General features: G+C 54.4%; 1 long non-coding RNA gene across 1 annotated transcript; it reads right to left on the bottom strand.

Annotated features, from left to right (window-relative positions):
- Nucleotides 1-3,097: 3,097 nt before the first annotated feature.
- LOC311607865 lies at nt 3,098-13,646 on the bottom strand. Its single transcript, XR_014782772.1, has 2 exons — nt 13,232-13,646; nt 3,098-4,046 (listed from the first exon to the last, which is right to left on the bottom strand). It is a non-coding gene; the product is annotated as an uncharacterized lncRNA (long non-coding RNA).
- Nucleotides 13,647-15,260: the final 1,614 nt, after the last annotated feature.

Raw genomic sequence — 15,260 nt, 5'->3', positions numbered from 1 at the left:
TCCTCCATGCGGTGCAGTGCTACTGGGAGGTGCTGGAGCCTTTCGAGGGTAGAACCCATTGTAACAACATGAGATCGCTGGGGTTATGTTCCTGAAATGGACATCGGGACCTCAGAGTCTCCATTACCTTTTCTTTCTCTGTTCCCTGGGAAGCCCTCTTCTGTTATGTCTCCTGCTGTTCTTCACAGGCCCAGGGCAGCAGAGTCAAGTGCCCCATACTTTCTTTCTTTTCAGCTAATTACCCCAGTTATTTTGTTATAGTCACAGGAACTTAACATAGTCAGATATAAAGAAGCACATGTATAAAATAACAATGGGAGCAGAGTGACATTTATGAAGGCTCATTATGTGGGGCAGGAAGGTACATTCTACTGGGGGAGGCTGAGTAGAAGGATCCTTACATTTATAACCTGCTGGAGATACAGAGTAAAAGCCTGTCTCAAAGTGAAAAGTAAAGAATAGGACTTGGGATATCACTAAATGGTAGATGCTTGCTTAGCATGCACGAGGGCCTGGGTTCAACCTCAATTATGAGTGTGTGTGTGTGTGTGTGTGTGTGTGTGTGTAATGAGAAAAACCACCTTATAACAATAAGTACTAAGAACACTACACTACACGTAAATGGACTAGTCACTCCACTTAAAGGCAGAGATCATCAGAGTGGATTCAAAGGGAGCCATGTCAGAACTTTTGCTCTGCAACTGGAAGAGTTAAACAAGACTGAACCAAAGCTCCAGCACAAGCCCAGTCCACAGAGGGTGTTTCCTAAAGGAACACTTTAAACTCGTTCTAACACGAGTACTGTTTTCCTTGATGCCTGCTGAAGCCCAAGATCCAGGTCAGAACTCAGCATTCAACCTACCATCTTGGTTAGAGTCAAGGGCTGCCTGTGCCCAGCCTCTGTGTGGGGGTCAGATGTCCAGTTTTCAGAAGTGGGAAATGACCTGTTCCAAGTCAAGGGCCAGGGCATGTCCAAGACACATACGGATGGATTCACAAATCCATAGTTGAGGTCTGCTGCTGATCTTCTGTGCTAGCTGTGGCGGGCGTGGCACCTCGTGTTTCCCTGATCCTGCTGCCAACCCAGGGAAGCTGCTGCCTGGACTTAATCCTTCTTCTCCAAGTTGCAAGTCACATTCTTCTCCTGGGGACACTTATGCTCTCTGGCCTGGAAAGTCAGTCCCTTTTCATCCCAGGGCTCCAGCTCCCTAGATCAAGCAAGAGCACTTAGATTTTAGGTGGCAGGTTATGGGTAGGGAGACAGTGTTCTCCAGGGTCTAGGCAGAGAAAGCTTGTATTTAGTCTCTGTCATGTCTGGTAGGCCAAGAATCTAAGTTACAACGTGGGCTGGATGGTCTGTGAGAGCAAGAAAGTGGGTCATGGAACCCCGAGCTGACCTCCCATCTCCGTCCAAACGTGACACAAAGAGGCTGTTGTCTTTGGAGCAGGGATCATTGCGTGACCCTGATGAAGCACCAGTGGAATTCCCAGTCCAGAACTTCTAGCAATAAACTCAGCTAACTCTTTCTCTCCTCCCCACCCCCAAGATGGGTTTCCCTGTGTAGCCTTGGCTGCCCTGGACTTGCTTTTGTAGGCCAGGCTGGCCTCAAACTCACAGAGATCCGCCTGCCTCTGCCTCCCGAGTGTTGGGATTAAAGGTGTGCACCACCACTATGTGGCAACATCAGTTTTTTTGTTTGTTTGTTTGTTTGTTTGTTTTGGCTTTTCAAAATAGGGTTTCTCTGTGTAGCCCTGGCTGTCCTGGACTTTGTAGACCAGGCTGGCCTGGAACTCAGAGGGATCTGCCTGCCTCTGCCTACCAAGTGCTGGCATTAAGGGCATGTGCCACCATACCCCGGCTCAACTAACTGTTAATGATGGAGTTGAAGATGATCCATTACAGCAGCCCAAACTGAGACACCCTGGCAGGTCAGGAATCTAGCATCTTCTATTGTAAAAATCTTTCATTTCAAAGTCCTTTCCCACTCCATTTTTTTTTCTATTAGATTGTAGGCTATTTCCTCTTTGTCTCCCCCCACCCCCACCCCCGGCCCGTGTGAGTGGGTGTGTGCCTGCATTTTCTTAATCAGTGACTCATGGGGGAGGGGCCAGGCTGTTGTAGGTGGGGTCATCTCTGGGATGGTCGTCATTGGTGCTATAAGTAAGGAGGCTGCACTCCCCCATGGCCTCTGTCTACATCAGCTCCTGCCTCCAGGTTCCTGCCTGGTTTGTATTCCTTCCTTGGCTTATTTCATTGCCCTGTGATTCAGGATAGTTAAGCCAAATACACCTGTTCCTCCTTGAGTTGCTTTTGGTAATAGTATTTCATTACAGTAATAGTAACCCAAAGACAAATACCACCATCAGGAGCACCTTGGGGAGGAAATAATTTATTTCATCTTAAGGTTTATAGTTATCATTAAGAGAAGTCAGGACAGGAACTCAAGCTGAAACCCGAGACAGGAACTGAAGCAGAGACCACAAAGACTGGGTGTCTCTGCAGTCTCAGTGTGGTGCTGGAGTCCTGGAGGGTTCAGTCTACTTGGGAATCCTGAAGATGCTGGATTTGATATCAGCTGCAGCAACAGGATAGATGAACTTGCCAGCAAGAGTGAACACAAGAAGGCAAAATGCAAAGCTTCCTTTTCCATGTCCTTTATCCGTGGCTGCCACCAGAAGGTGTGGCCTAGATTTAGGGTGGATAGTCCAGTTTCAAATAATCAGATTAAGAAAGTCCCTCTCAGGAGTGCCCAACAGTTTGACTGTAGTTAATTCCACATGTGGTCAAGTTGACAGCCAAGGTGGTAGCCACCACAGTGTCTGTGGTAGCTTGGCAAGGAGGCTCCGACTCTGGTCAGAGACACATCATCTGGCTGAGTTGTGCTATCTTTCTTTGCATAATCTCAGCCATTTTTTTTAAAAGATTTATTTTATTATTATGTATACAATGTTGTATGCTTGTTTACCTGCAGGCCAGAAGAGGAAACCAGGTTACATTACAGATAGTTGTGAGCCACCATATGGTTGCTGGGAATTGAACTCAGGACCTTTGGAAGAGCAGGCGGTGCTCTTAACCACTGAGTCATCTCTCCCGCCCTTAAAAGGATTTTTACTTTTTAAAAAGTTATGTGTGTGCCTGTGTGTAGGTTTGTGCTCATGAATGCAGATACCAGTGGAGACAGACAGACAGACAGACAGACAGAAACAAAGATAGACAGACAGACAGGAAAAAAGAAGAAAGACAGGAAGAAAGGCAGAAAGAAAGAAAGAAAAAAGGTGCTGGGTCCCCTGGAACTGGAGTTAGAGCCAGTTCTGGATGCTGGAACAGAACTCAGGCCGCCCACAAGCAGTCAGTGCTCTTAACCACTGAGAACAATCTCTTAGCCACATTTTTAAATCCACAACTGGAATTCTTTCCACCCAGAATGCAAGTTCTGTGAAGAAAGGAGCAGCTGGTTTTTCTCTCTTCACCCCTGCAACATTCCTACAAGTAAGTACTGGGGAGTGCGCAACATGGATGTTTGCTGAATGACTTATTGACTTCAGCTTATACAACCCCACACTGTGTCAACTGGAAGACGGGGAGAAGACCAGAGCTTGACTGGACTCCGGGGTTTGTTTTCTTCGAGATATGGTCTCCTTATGCAGCTCTGGCTGGCTTGGAACACACGGTGTAGACCAGGCTGACCTCCAGTTCAGAAAGATCTGCCCACCTCTGCCTCATGAATGTTGGGATTAAAATCCTGGGCCATCACACCTGGTTTCTTCAGGATCCTTGAGCCAAAGATTGCAGGAAGCGAGACCCTGGGCTGACAACATGCTTGAAAACTAAGGCAGGATTCAGTTGAATTCGTCCCTGCTTCCAACCAGGAGCCTGGGAACCAAGCGGTGGAGGGAGTGGGGCCTGTAAAAAGTCACCTGAGGTGCGACATGAGTTGATGTGGGCCCGTGCGTTCTTTCCCATAACCCTCCAGGTATAGGCATGCCTAGCTGTAAGAAGGGGCACAAAAGCCAGAGGTGGTGGCATTCACTGGTGATGCTGGCATCTGGGAGATAGAGGCAGGAGGGTCAGAAGTTCAAGGTCATCCTCAGATTCTTGGTGAATTCACAAAACACAAAAACAACAACAAAAATAAAATAAACAATACAGAAAGACTCAGAGCAGGGCCTCAGGGATTGGGTGTAGACAGCCCGCCAACTGGCCTCAGGTCTCTTGCTTTACTCACAGTTGTTATGTGATATATATATCTGTGTGTATGTTATGTGTGTGTATGTGTGTGTGTAACAGAGAGCTTTGTGAGGCTGGCTCTTTCCTTCTACCTCAGGTGCTCAGGTTTGACCATGAACACATTTATTTATTTATTTATTTATTTATTTATTTATTTTGGTTTTTCAAGACAGAATATCTCTGTGTCACCCTAGCTGTTCTGGACTGGCTTTGTAGACTGGTCTTGAACTCACAGAGATCTGCCTGTCTCTGCCTCCCAAGTGCTGGGATCAAAGGCGGGCTCCATCACCGCCTGGCTGCATGCGCACCTTTATTGGCTGCGCCATCTTGCTGGCCCCAGTTCTTTGCTATTCATCCCAGGCAAAATCTAGAATGTTCCCATCACTCTAAGGATTCTTGCTTTGCTCTCCTTTTTTTGTTTGTTTTCGAGACAGGGTTTCTCTGTGTAGCCCTGGCTGTCCTGGACTCGCTTTGTAGACCAGGCTGGCCTCAAACTCACAGTGATCCGCCTGCCTCTGCCTCGCGAGTGCTGGGATTAAAAGTGTGCGCCACCGCACCTGGCTTGCTCTTCTTTATAATTGCAACATTTCCCTACTTTTCCATTACTTCCAGTCACCCGGAGGGTCCTTCAGTGACCCTGAACCTTTCTTCCATTCTCCACATTTTGCTGAGTCCCTCAAATATATTGCAGTTCCAGCCTGTGTTGATCGGCCAGACGGGCTCTACCCTAGTAGGTGGCCCCTGCCCTTCCCATGCCACAGTGAACCAACAGGCCATCCAACGCCAGATCAGTGCTCTGGGTGACCAGGACTAGAGTATAATTTCAAGAAGACAAGGGTGCTGAGTAGGGAGGGGGCAGGGGCAGCTAGCATCAGGTGACTCAGGTTCTCTACCCACTGCGACCCGTCTGGGGTGGGGTTGCCTCTATTCCCTCCCACCTCAGCGGAAATGGTCAGAAGCAGTGATGGGTGGGGCGCTGCTTGGTCAGTGAGATGTTGTGTGACTCCTGCTGAGCCACTGTGTGGGAGCCCCGGGGTCGCCCTGGGTGAGTGGGGGAGGCTCACACCCCGCATCCATGAAGATGCAACGAGGCGACGTGCGAGGAGGAGCAGTCAGCGAAGTGCCAGGCGCAGAGAGGCCCGGCGCGAGCGCCCGCGGCTCCATTTGGCAATGAATTATGTATGGCCTGCTGGCTGCGCGGGCTGGCGGGCTTGGGGCTGAGCTCTCCAGCAGGGGCGCGGCTCCCGGGGCTGGGGCGCTCTTTGTCTCTCCTGAAGGGGCCAGCCAAGCTTCCCTGTTGGCGGACAGACCCCCCCAGAATGCCCGTTTCTCAGGCCGGACAACCAAGGGCGCCCAGGGGCTCCATGGCCACCGTGATGAACTGTCACAGCGGGAGCTTTTCCCAGCCTTCTCTGTGTGTCCCAAGGTTGACAAAGACTCTTGAACTCATCTGAAATTGTGTGCCCTGAAAGTGGCACGCAATGGAGGGTTAAATGGCCCTCAGATGATGGGGCCAGGGTACAGAGGACTTGGGCAGCCATAGCTTCCAACGAGGCTTCGGAGCAGAGCCCTGCAGGAATGAAGTGTATGTCGTCTCTGGCCAGCTCAAAGGAGTGGGGCCTGCATAAGGGCCTGTAGCAAATTTTCTCTATGCCAGATTGTATGAGGTGGCTAATGTGGTGGGAGGCCCTCCCTCCCTCCCTCCCTCCCTCCCTCCCTCACCTCCTTCCTTTCCTATCCACCCTCCCTACCCTCTAACACAGGTCTAGAGATGTCTAGAGATTGGGAAGAGGCTCCCGATGTTTCTGCCAGTGTTGGCCACAGAGCAGACATGGGGGATGCTAGACCTGGGCTGGAGCTGCTGGGGGGTGGGGGAGGGGTGGGGGGGGGTGGGGGGTGGGGAAATGGGCGGAGGAGTTGAATGGCAGCACCTTCTATTCACTTCAGCTAAGGTGGAGGGCTCCAGGTGGCTTGTGGCCAGAAAGCAGACCCTAAAATCAGAGAGCCCAGACAGGGATTGGGGGTTGGCTGAAGAAAGAAATGCCACAGACACTCCTGGTATTCTAGCCTCCCATTTGCCCCGCTGATCTCCGGGGCCTCCTCTAAGCTTGTGTCTGGGACCAGGAGGAACACAGCCCACAGGATGGCCCCAACACTAGAGACCAGGAGCGCTTCCTTGCCACAAACCGCAGACCCCTCCATGTTAGTCTTGCTTCTCAGAAGTCCCTTGTCCCTCACATGACAACACCCACCCCCTTGGCTGGAGCTGTTCCCCTTGGCAGCCTCCTCCAGGCCATGGTCTCAGAAGGAGTTTCATATTAGTCTTCTCAATGTGGGTTGATGGGGCATGTTGGTGAAAGCCCAGAGGAAGGGGCACGGGGGGTGGGGGTGGGGGTGGGGGTGGAGGAAGCAAGTAACACACACACACACACACACACACACACACACACACACACACCTGAGAGTGGATTTGCTATGCCTTTCTGGCCTGGGGTTCCATTACACACAACACACTGTTTCTCGACACGTGGGGTGGGGGATGGTGTGGTCCCACGAATTCGCCTCTGTTCTTCAGCACAGGGCATTGGACTCAGCCCCAGGCCCGTCGGACAGTTTTCATGTTTCTCTCATGAGTCAACTTTATTTTTCACGTGTTTTATTTTTGCATTGAGTTTTTGTTTTATTTTTGAAGCAGGCTGACCTAGGGCTTTTTCGTTTGTTTGTTTTGCTTTTAATTTGAGACAGGACCTCACTATGCCGACCTGGATGGTCTCGAACTCCTGATTTGCGGACCTCAGCCTCCCTGGTGCTGGGATGGCGGGTGTAGGGCCACCATGCCAAGCTTGTTTCGTATTTACAGCGTTGGGGAACGAACACACCGCTTTGTGTGCTCTAGATAGGCACTCTGCCACTGAGACAAAAACCCTAGCCCTTGCTTTCCTGAGATGCAGTCTTACTATGTAGCCTAGGCTGCCTTCAGACTCCCAAATCTCTTGTGTGTGCGGTCTGCACTCGGCTTCTGAGTCATTACCGGGCTCCTGACGCCAGCGTCTGGGGTTTCAGAGCTTGGCTTCTTTACTTCTGTCTGCGTGACTTTGAGCAAGCTCCTCTCTGCTCCGCTTCCTGACCTATAAAACGCATTCGCTAACCAGGGGGTGGGGGAGATGGCTCAGCTGTGCTTGCCATGAAAGGATGAAGATCTGAGTTTGATTCCCAACACCCACTTAAAAGCCAGCCACAGTGCTATCTATTACCCCAGGGCTGGGGAGGCACAGACAGGCAGCTCCCGGGAGCTTGCTGGCTAGCCTGCTGAATTAGTGAGAGACCCTCATGTCTTAAAAAACAAAACAAAACAAAACAAAAAAAAAACCACCCAAGGCTGAGAGTAATAGAGGAAGAAGACTGGCTGCTGCCTCCGCTTTCCACAGGCTTGCACCTGTGTACATGCACCCTCATACATGCAACCTCCCACACGAACATGTATGCGCTACTCCCTAACACACAAAAGACAAAAAAGAAATAAAAATTAAAATAAAAAAAAGGTGCTAATCAGAGGCTCATTTGGAGGTTTCCAGCTCCCCTTGTCTCCCAGGGCCCTCTCCTGGGGAGTGTTAAACACATTAAGATGCAAACGGAGTCTGCACAGTGCTGAGAACAGGCCAGGGCTGAGCAGACCTTGGTTGTTATTGTTACTGTTTGTGGCTCACCCTGAGTGCCTGCCCCAACACCCTCTAGGAGACTCTGGGGGAATTTTCCAGAGCTACAGGGCTGAGCTGGGCACAGATGGATCTCAGAACTCTTGACATTTGCTTCTTGCCCTCCCCCCCTCCCCCGGCCCCCCCACTCGCCCTCTGCTCTTGAAAGCACCTATCTACCGCTGCCTGCAGCAGCCTGGGAAATTTGAAGTCTTTCTTTATGCCGATTCCTGTGCGTTCTTGTTGGGCTTTGGGCTGGAAAAGTGATGAAGGACTTGGAAGAGAATTTTAGAATTGAGCCCAGAGATTCCAGGCTCAGCCCGGCAAGGGGAGCTGGCCCAGCCTCCTCTGCTGCCGCGCCCTCCGCGCCGCCCGCCCGCGCGCCCACCCCGCCAAGCATCTGTTGAGCTCTGGTTCTTTCCGAGGCCTCTGGCAGCACCCAGCGCTAGAGCTTGTTTCTGAACTTTAGGCCACGAAACGGAACAGAGTCGGGTGACTGGGAACCCAAGGGTACAAGGGTAGGAGAAGGACAGAGCTGTACTCCCAACTGAATCAGGAGGCAGACAGGGTGCGGGGGGGGGGGGGGGAGGGCTTGGCATCCACAGAGGGGCAGAGGTGTGGGAACCCTCCGAGGGTGCCGGACCAGGGGCTGTGGGCCAGGCCTCGGAGCCTCGGGGAGGCCGGCAGGCACAGAGAAGGAGGCCTCCTACCAGACACTGTCTAGACGCAGCAATTATTGCCAGCTCGGAACACCCAGGCTCTGCCTGTGCAGCTGAAAAGGAGCTTAACAAAGAGAGAGGGAGGCAGAAGAAAGCAGAGCAAAGCCGCTCAGAGCCTGCCCGCCCGCCGCCCGCCCGCGGCTCTTTCTCTGCCTGGCTCCCCCCCCCCCCTTTGTGTTCCACAGGCCCTGTTGAGGGGGACAGATCCCCGCAGCTCAGAGATGCCTGGTGGGGACGGAGCAGGAGGTGCAACTCTGGGGCCCTTGGCCAACTGTTCCGAGGAGCTTGGCTTCTCACAGTGGATGGTGGGGACGTCTGGGTCTTTTCCACCTTAGGGGGCTCTAGCCTGCACCCTTGTCATACTGATGGGGAGCCTCAGGCCACAGGGTGACAGCCTGACTTCCACCTTCCTCTGCTTCCGAGGACTCAGGCACCATTATTAAGCCCACTTTGCAGATGAAGTTGGGATTGGGGTGCAGAGCGCGCACAGTCAGCCTTGCTGTGGATGCTTGCCTGTCCTTTAGATCAGGAGGAGGAAACGAGAGGGTGGGGTGGCAGCAGCAGGGATGATCCGGGAGACCTTTGTTTTGTTTTTTGAGACAGTGAAGCCCTGGCTGTCCTAGACCTCGCTCTGTGAGACCAGGGTGGCCTCCAAATCAGAGATCTGCCTGCCTCTGCCTCTGAGTGCTGGGATTAAAGATGTGTGGAAGGCTGAGGTCAGCTACTGCAGGCCCATCAGAACTGGAGGATGACAGCTTTGGTTTTCGTGTGTGGCCTAGGACCTTCCTCCTACTCTCCATTGGGCATTCCTCAGACCCCTTGGCATTGGCAGCGGAGGGGAGGGGCGGACCCTCAAGGCCCTGGGCTTCTGCCCCTGTGAACATAGCTCATTAGCTGGAAAAGCTGAGCCACACCACCCCAGGACTCAGTCCCGAGTCACCGCCAACCTTTCCTCTTATGTTCCCTCTGCCCTGTTCCAGGGCATCTGGGACTCTGGGCTCTGTCTGCAGGCAGAACTGTAGCTCTAACTCTATACCCTAGCCTAGGCTCATGGGTGGGACGGGCCTGTGCTGACCTCTCCTCTCCAGAGTCGGCAAGGAGAGGTGGGGAGTGAACTGGTGAACAGGCTGCTCCTAATATGGGAGGCCGGGTGTGTGTGTGTGTGTGTGTGTGTGTGTGTGTGTGTGTGTGTGTGTGTGTGTAATTAGGGGCAGTCAAATATGGCTGCTGGGGAAGAGGCAGAAGCTGGCCAGGGCTCCAGAGTGACTGGGCAAGGGGTACCTGGGTCTCCCTCAATCCATCTCGAGTGGAGGACCGCCCCTCAGAACAAAACCCAAGCTTATCTGTCCCTCCAGCACACCCTAGGGCACTCGACCCTTGCCCAGTACCTTCCCAGGCTCCAAGCAGGGGTCCTGCTTGCCAGAGGCTCGGGTCCTGCTGGCCACACACTGTCCTGTGTGCTGTGCCTCACTGGGTTCAGCGCCCTCTGCACCCACACGTCTGTCGTTGCCAGTTAACAGGCTGGGATCCTTCTGCCTAAACTGCAGAGCCACCGGGATCAGACTTAGCCCACCAAGATCATAGCATATTCCACAGCACTGCGGAAGGTCGCTTCCTTCTACCTGGCACTGCCAGCTGCCCCCACCACACCCTCAAATATGCAGACCTGACCTCCCGTGAACTGCTCCTAAGAGCTGGCCCCTGCCTCCTGGACGGCACCAGCCCTCATTGTCAGAGCCCAGTCAGCTTCCTGATGGCTCCTTCACCCAACCTCCTGGCCTCCACACCACACACCAAGCTTGGGGACAGCGCCCAGAGGCAAGCTTCCTGGGGGAAGGGCACCCCAGCCTTTCCCTGTTGCTGGCAGAGTGGTTGAGTCCCTGTACCCACTCTCGCTTGCTTGTACCCCACAACACCAGGGAGCTTTGGAGGCTGGTTCTCTCTGCTCCTCCTAAAAGCCTTTCAGACTGTTAGACCACTTAGATCTGAGGCCTGAAGGCTGTCGCTTGGTCCCGTTGGCCTTGGCCCTGCGTTAGTGAATCAGTCATCCCAATCGGTCCTCGGGCACCCGTCTCTTTAGGGGACTTCTGACTCGTGCTGAGATCCATCTGCCCACCCCCACCCCCAAATCCTGGGACCACCCTGCCTAGGCCCCTGATACTTCAGCCTGCTCTCTTCTTGGGGGGGGGGCACCCTATGCATTTTTTAAATGACTTGCCCAGCCCAGCCTTCCCTGAAGAACTGGGAGTCCCGTGGTGGTGGGCCAGCTGTCTCTGTCTTGTCCTGCACTGTGAACCCTGCTCCGGCCTCAGAGGTGCCTTCTCACTCAGCCTGACACCACCTAGGGGAGGAGGAGAAGGTGACTTGGGGCCCTCCCGCAGGAACCCGTCGCTGCTGCGCAAACACCAAGACCTCCCCTTTGTCCTCTTTCCCAGGGGTGACCATGAGGGTCAGAAGGATTCGCCATTGTGCTGACCCGAGAGCCCGCCCAGGACAGAGCTGGGACTGTGTCTTGTGCGGGTTCCTCTCCCTCAGCCCCTGCTGCTGCTAGGCCAGGCCAGAAGGGCAGGAGAAAGGCGAGTCCAGCAGGGGTGGGCACGGCAGTGGCCCCACATCTATCCTTCCTCCAGGATCCGGCCAGAGCGCTCCCCAAACCCTTACTGGGGATTTCTCTGCTTTTCTTCTCTTCCTGCCCTGCTATTCCCCTCCGTGTCTCCCCTCTCCCTCTCCTCTCCTCTCCTCTCTTCTCTTTTCCTTTCCTCCTTTCTCTGAGTTCTCCCTGGGCCTCCTTCCTTTCTTCTTCCTGGGTTAAAAATAATCAACTTTCTGGGAAGCGGCAGTTCCCGCTGAGCCGCCCTCCCCACACTCGGGAGCCCCTGAGAATAGCTTTCTGCGGCTCTCCACTGAACCCCTCCCTCCCTCTCCCTCCTTCCCTCACTCCGCCCCCTCCCCGCCGGCTGACTAATAAGCCGGGCAGCCGGCTCTGCCAGCTCGCTGCAAGGGCGTTAACCGCTTCGTGCCCGGGCGGTCTGCAGTACAGGGCGGGCATTGGAGGGCTGTAGGGCGCCAGGCCACCCGGAGCTGGAGCTCTGAGCCTGTAGGAGACACTAAGCTAACCCAGCTCTCCTAAGCCGGGTGATTTGGTGAACTCTGCCCTCTAACTACCACTGCAAGCCTGCTGTGGCTAGCTCTTGGCTTAGTAGGAAGAGGGCAGGAAGACCGGTCAGGTGCGGGGGGGGGGGGGGTCGGGGGTGCCAAGGTCCGGGCCAGGTGGAGTGTGTGACTGGCCCGGTGGGAGCCACCGGCACAGAGCAGAGTTCAAGGGCAAGAAAAGGCTGCTTGCTGCTCTGGGATCAATGCAGATTCCCCGACTGGGAGGGCCTTTGAGAATTAAGAAATTGCAGCAAGGGAAACTGAGGCCAGGGGGTGTGACTCAGGCCAGGAAGCTTCTGGACACCTGCAGCAACGCTTGAGGCTCTGTGCTGCAGGGGGCTGGTGATCTCGGCCCCTCAAGGAGGGGAGAGGAGCAGGGATGTCAAGGTCAAAGGTGAGGGGTTGCTAAGGAGTGCAGAACGCCAGGAGCAGTGGGGTCCACTCAGGCCCCGCCCATTCCGTGCGCCCTGGCATTACCTCATCACCAAGCGCTCCTATTGGTTGGATCTCCGGGAGGCCGGCCCAATGCGGCGGAGCGCCTTAACCCGTTCCTCACTGCAGACTGTGTTCTACCCGCACTACCCACCTCTGCGGGCCCCCACGTGGCCTGCAGAGCCCGAGAGTTGAGAGGACCAGGGACAAGTAAAGGAGGTGCGCAGGCCTACGGCCGCATAGCCCCGTGGATGCTACCTATATGGGGCAACCCAGTATTGTTGGCGGCTGTGTGACCTTGGGCAGACTGCTGCACCTCGCTGAGCCTTGGCTTGTTTTTCTCAGCCGTAAAAAGAAGTGAATGATGTAACTCGCGAGCAGTGCCTAATCCCTGCCATGTGCTTGACAAATGCGGGGCACACGTGGGCTCAGAGTCCCACGGTGCGCCTGAGTGCAAGTGGTACAGTTGGGAAGACGGGGCTTCAGGAGAGCAAATGGCTCAAGGTTACACTCAGCCAGTCTCAGAGCCGTGTTTCTTACAACCTTCTGCTCTGCAGGGTGGCGCTGCTTTCTGCAGGAGAGGTGGAACTCAGACCCCAACAAGGCCCCTGTAGTTGACCAGTGACAGCAAAGACAGCCCCACCCTATGGTCTCCAGGGATACAAGCTCGGACTGAGCCCCTAATGGCAGAGGACCATGGGGGGGGGGGTGGCGGGCAGGCACAAAGAGAGGACTGGGAAGGTCTGAAGGTAACCTAGGGTCCCAGCGGGTGGAGCGTGGTCAAGGGTCAGCTACTGGCTGCTTCCCCGTGGGCGTGGGAGGGTGGAGCTCGGGGTATGCACAGAGGCCCACAAGCCCGCCTGGGTGTTTACAAGTTATAAATCAAGCTAGCAAACAGCTAAATCAAATTCCTCCCCTCCACCCTGACAATCCACCTTCCTTAGGGTGGATACAGTTTGTATTTCCAGCTCTCCTTTTCCTGGTGTCCAGAAGGGAATGCTTACCAGGTCTCTCCGCAGCTCTACCTGCTCTCATTGTCCTGTGTGGACCCGTGCGTCCTCAGGAGTGGGTGGGCACTGCAGTCCAAGCCACCCACCTACAGGCAGCCACCTGCTGCTCACCTGAGTGCTGAGGGTACCCACCCACATGACAATTTAGACAACCCTCAAGGCCCAAGAGGTGGCCTGGGTCCCCTGAGAAAGGAGCCCTAAGGTGTAGGGCTGCAGTCATGCTGGTCCCTCAACCATAATTTTTAAAGGAAGAGTTCCTGACAAGTGCCCCGAGCTGCCAGTGCAGCTGGGGTGGCCTTCACTGGACCCAGGGCTTTCTTTCTTGGAATTTCCTTCAGCCTTTTGCTTCCAGCCACACCCACCCTGGCTAGTGCCCTAAGCCACCCAAGGCTCTTCCGCTGACCCTACAAGCCCAAAGTTCCTCTTCCCAGGGCCTATACCTGCCTGCTCCTCTCCCACACTCCCTGCCCACCTGGTATCCCTCCCTAGGTCAGCCAGGCAAATCTTCCTGGAACTCAGGCCAAACCACTTCCTCCCTTGGCAACAGAAGAGCTGGCTTCCAAATTGAGTTCCCTGCCACATCGTGCCTCAGTGATGGCCAGCTCCCCAGATACCCCACCCCATCCCCTATGGTTCTGAGCTCCAGCCACTGGCCCCCAGCTCTCTGAATAGGTAGGACACAGTTCTGTTCTTCTCTATGCTGGGTTTTTTGCACTCTCCACTTGATTGGCTTGGAGCCATTTGTTCTGCAGTTCACCTGGGAGGGGGGCACACATGGGGGAGGGGACACTTCCCTGACCCTCACCCCAACCATGAGCCCAGCAGAAACCACACAGCGAGAGCTGATAATCTGTTGGGACATCCCGCAGCAGGCAACTTGCTTTCCTCCTGGCCAGTGTGCACCAGGAAGACAGGCTCAGCAGCCAAGCTAGCAGCTGCTCCTTGGGGGTGGGGGTGGGGGCTCAGCAGACCACTGTGTTTCAGAGTCACAGAGAGAGCGAGCGGGCAGGATGTTCCACGTGCTGTCTGCTCTTCCTCTTTGAAACATCCTTTCTGCATCCTCACTGACTCCTCACAGCCCCCTTTGTGAAGGGACCTTATGTTCACGCTCCTTGCCACAAGGACACTGGCTAGGCACGGACATTTTGCGAGTGACACAAAAAGCCCAGAGCAGAACCCAGGACGTCCATTTCTCTCCTGGCCACATACAGAGGGGGCAGTATCTTGCTGTGGGTCTTTGGGCAAATGTCTCTACCTCTCTGAGCTGAAGCTTTTCTTTGAACGGAGTAGGACTGGCCAGAGGGATTACCGATCTCTTGATTTCTCTCAGTTCTTTTTTTTTTTTTTTTTTTTTTTTCGAGACAGAGTCTCTCTGTATAACCTTGGCTGTCCTGGACTCACTTTGTAGACCAGGCTGGCCTCGAACTCACAGTGATCCACCCGCCTCTGCCTCCCGAGTGCTGGGATTAAAGGCGTGCGCCACCACGCCCGGCAATTTCTCTCAGTTCTAACACTGGGGAGGGGGTGGCTGTGACCTTCAGACAGTTCCTCTGATGACCTGACCCGCCGTTGGTGCCTGCCTCACACCACTCTCCCAGGCTTCTCAAGGTGCAGAGGCAGGGCAGCCTGGTAGTTAGAACCCGAGCTTCAGTGTGGGCCGAGTGCAGATCCTACCAGCTCCTTGGAACAGCAGCAGTGTGGCTTCCCAGGGTCACCATCCACCAGCCTGTGTCTTCACCTGTCATGCTTCCTTGAGCTCTGGGTGCTTCCTGGGCTGTGAGGACAACTCCAGCACCGGGCTGTCATATCCGAATGGGGACACTTGGGCTTCGGTCCGTCCATCTGACTGTGTTCTCAGTTTATCAGTCAAGCTAACTGCATGGTTATAGAACACCATCTCCATCCAGATACCCTCCCCAAACCCAACCGAGACGCTGGACCTGACTACCTACCTGGTCAGACCCCCAATTGTTCTGTCACTCTGTCACAGGCCCAGCCTGTGCTATTTGCTATTGTCACTCTG

This window comes from Acomys minous (genome assembly GCF_964271855.1).
Source record: "Acomys minous genome assembly, chromosome: 10".
NCBI classification, from domain to species: Eukaryota; Metazoa; Chordata; class Mammalia; order Rodentia; family Muridae; genus Acomys; species Acomys minous.
The sequence above is the reverse complement of the archived record's forward strand: the minus strand, read 5'-3'. Positions and strand labels throughout refer to the sequence as shown.